At 44.5% G+C, this 3,955-nt stretch overlaps 1 long non-coding RNA gene across 1 annotated transcript; it reads right to left on the bottom strand.

Moving 5' to 3' along the window:
* Positions 1-386: 386 nt before the first annotated feature.
* On the bottom strand, positions 387-2,505 carry LOC120240954. Its single transcript, XR_005530787.1, has 3 exons — positions 2,329-2,505; positions 1,275-1,359; positions 387-707 (listed from the first exon to the last, which is right to left on the bottom strand). It is a non-coding gene; the product is annotated as an uncharacterized LOC120240954 (long non-coding RNA).
* Positions 2,506-3,955: the final 1,450 nt, after the last annotated feature.

Here is a 3,955-nt window from a genome sequence, read left to right as displayed (position 1 = left end):
CCAGGCCCGGGGGAGGGACTGCTCACCACGAAGGAGGGGGAGCCCCCACCCCAGCCCAGCCCCCACCCCATCCCTGGAATCCAGACTCAGCCTCCTCATGTTGAGCAAATGACTAGAAAAGGCATCTGACTCCAGTATTAGCAAAGACCACCACCATTACCAGGCTTATGGAGATTTTCTTTCATCGACTCATATAATGAAACAAAATTTTAATCCAAACATGAAAATCTGTTTCACCAAAGGGGCCTCATTATTTTTGTATAGAAGTTTCTTTTATAACCCATATTATCATCATAATAACAACTATACGCAGAATGTACATTTGTTTAAGATACTGTCATGAAGGTGGCAAATATTTTTCAAGCCCCTTCTATGTGTTGAGCACGGGAATGGTTTTACCCCATTCAGTCTTCACAAAATCTGCGCAGACATTATAATTGCTCTTGGCAGGTGACCTTGTACAGTGCTCCTATGTTCTAAAATGTCATTTTATTGCAAGAACTGCCCTGTGGGATGTATCACATAACTCAGGGAGAAGGCTGCAGAAAGGAGAAGCCGTAATAACACATTGCTGCTGTCTGACTTTGAAGCTGTGTGAGATTTTCCCACATACATCTGGCTATCATTGTCTTATCCCTCACATCACAGGACATGGAAGAAGAGAATGCAATGGCTTGAGAGCATGGTGAAATGTTCTTTTCTTGAATCTAACCACAATGACAACAGAAACAAAAATAAAAATACAATTTTTAGTTGAAAGTTACAAACTATATATAACTTGATTAGCTAGTGACTATTTCTATATGGAACCTAAACAATCAGTCCAGGTAAAAATGTTGTCAACCATTGTTTTGGGAAATTAATGGGCATAGCATTCTGATGGTGGGCTATTTATAAGACAGTGGGAGATCAGATCGAGCCTAAGTGCTATTCATGTGTGTGTGTGTGTGTGTGTGTGTGTGTGTGTGTGTGTGTGTGTGTCCCTGGTGTGGGAGTGTGTGGGCACATAGCTGTGTGCAGCTGGGTGTGTGGAAGACAGGACAGAGGAGATGGGGAGGAAGGTACCCTGCCCCTTAGTAAATTCTAGTATCTGGGAATCCCCAGGGGTGAAGCATTGAGTTTACTTGAGAGTCTTACTCAACCACATAGACGTCTGACAGCATCTTTAAAAAGGAATGTTATCTCTTTTTAATTTAACAATTAAGATCCAGCCCAACTGAGCCCAGGCAAGGGGCAGGAACAAACCACCCCATGTCCTCAGGTCCTCATCTCACCTCCAAAACACAGAGAGTGCTCTGTGCCAGCCTGGAAACGGTCTGTGCGTGGTTTTCAGCGCTCCGTGTCACCCTGGAGGAGAGCCTCAAGAAGACAGAAGGCCAGGTTCGTATCAAGGACTGTTAGAATAAGGGTTTCCCGTGCAGACCCCAAGGGGGAGGGGGAGCAGCATGGCTGGGGTCTTGAAGTTCCCAACCTCTGAGAAGAGAAAGTGGGTGAGCTTTTTCTGAAAGATTTTAACATGAAAGAACGGTTGGTTTTTTAGGACAAAAAGGTGGATAAAACCAAAGGCTTGAGAGCAACATACCAGATGGAAGGCCCTAGTCTACCCTTTGGGATCAGAAAGATGTGGGCTTTCTGCCACCGGGCTCACTTTACATTCCAGGGATCTTATCCTATTCGTCCGTACGCTTGGTATAATCCAACTTGACCTGAAAGGATTCTGGGCAAGACGTGATCATGGCGCTGTGGGGAGCAAAGGCCTTCTCACCTGCAGCCCACTGACAGGCTGGTGGAGTAGAACACTCCTCTAGAACTCCCAGTCTTAACGTTAGTGTTTTGCTAGAGGGAAAAACAACCTTGGCTTGACAATAGCCAGGCCTCCATGGTGACTTCACCTCCCCCAACTCCCAAATATAAAATCAATTGCACTTCACACCCCAGTGCAGCTCTTTCTGCCCACAGGTCCTGTCCCTGTGCTGTAAGATAAACACATAAACACCTTTTGGCAACAAAAACGTCTCAAGTGTTCTTTCTTGGCTTCCTTCTTGGCTCTGGACCCCAACACTTCAAACCACATCACTGACAATGGAGACACAGCTTGTACACATCGATAGAATGAAGGCTAGAGTGTTGTGACACATAGCTGTAACCACTGACATTCTCCAAAGCTGGACCATACAATTTTACCATCCCCCAAAAAAAGAAGAAGAAATGAATAGAGGTGCCAATATTTATGCTAATATTTGCTATGAGAAATGGATCTCGGGATGAGGTAAAGATTAAGAAGACACTGTTAACAAGCATGCGTCGGCATTACTCCTGAGTACCTACCTGCCTTTTTTCCCTTTCCTACGCAGGACAGAGTCCTCTGAAATGTCCGCGTTCAATGTGGCCACAGCCAGCAAGAGTAGCTTGCGCTGTTCCGTGCGCTTAAGCTCTTGGTCCAAAAGACTAGTGTTTCATGAACGCAGGCACTGTATTAAGTTCCCTTTGTCCAAACATCCCATACCTAAGTATGTCCTAAAGATGAAAGACTGTTAGAAACAAAGAAATTGTTGCATGAAATTTACAAATACTATATTTGCAGAATAAAGGGACAGATTGAGGACAATGTGATCATGCTGATCTGTGAATTTTCTCTCCTTGTGAAAAAGTAAAAGTGGCATGTCCTCTGGATGAAGGTGCTTCTAAATGCTAACCTCTGTAACGTTTTGTAGCTTGATTTACCAAATTGCAAGAAATGTGTGCATGAGGAGTGTAACTTCCCAGCTCTGCTGCTTGGGGTTGGAGGAAATCTAGGACACTGCACACATGCAGTCCCAGAGAACAAGTAGACTCATTTTGAAGATATTTAAATGGTGTCCAATTGCTTAATGCCTTGAGCTATCACTTTTCGAGGCTTTAACACACAGCGTGTTCCTCAATAAAAGGAGGCCAGGATTGTGGAGGTGAAACCAGATTTTGATGTTGACATCCCTACCACAGGCCAGTGAAGTGTCACAATAGCAGTGGCCACTGGCAGCTCCCACAAACAGAAGAGAAAGTGACAGCTGTCATTTGCAAACCTCTTCTGGGACATAGCGTATTGCATAATGCACATGTGAACAGTGGAACCATGTTGAAAGCACACACGTGTGCACACACACACGTGCACACACACACACATCGTAGCATCTTTAAGCAGCTGCTTGGCACACATCCATTGGCTCATTTCCTACATAACGAGCCCCCCCTCCACCTGCTGACCCACTCTGCTCCTCCTCCAGCCAGCAGCTTCCGGTGCTCCTTCCTTAGAAGATCACTGAGCGTCACTCCAGCCTGTACTGACCACCCCCTTCTCAAACTCTCCTTATACATTTGACTCTCAATTTATTGGCAACTAGAAAGCCCAGCCTTTTGAGGAATTATAAGGCTCTACTTGGATTCATCTGAGAGAATTGATAGTGCAGCCTCCTGGGTCACAGGGCGCGCAAGGGGCAAAGGAGGCTGTGAGTCCCTCATGCTCATGGGAAGCATGGCCTCCTATTCATTTGGACATCAAGCATTTGCTTTATTTTATTATGCAATTCATGTGTACAAGTTGTTTCTTCTCCGATGAGATTTTCACAAATTTCTGAGGATTGACATAGAGATAAGCATTTTTCTTACACATTCTCTCAGTGTCAAATTAATGCTAGGGTGTGGTGGGTGTTCACCAAGTATCTGTCAACATGAATTGACTTAACAACATAAAAGCCCATCTGAACGGTCTGATAGCATAGAAGAGAGAGCTATATTGTAATGTAAATCCTAACATGGAATAACAGTGCAATCAATATTTGTTTGGGATGGAAAATTCCTCTTCTTCAACAGATATGGCATTGCTGGGTCAAATGGATTCACAGTCGAGGACAAACCAATACCTCATAGAAACCTACTGCATGGAGGTCTCTGCCTCAATACTGCATATTTATCTTAC

The sequence above is a fragment of the Hyaena hyaena genome, unplaced genomic scaffold, assembly GCF_003009895.1.
Source record: "Hyaena hyaena isolate Hyena2069 unplaced genomic scaffold, ASM300989v1 scaffold_267, whole genome shotgun sequence".
Classification (NCBI taxonomy): domain Eukaryota; kingdom Metazoa; phylum Chordata; class Mammalia; order Carnivora; family Hyaenidae; genus Hyaena; species Hyaena hyaena.
This window is presented reverse-complemented; position numbering and strand designations above follow the sequence as displayed.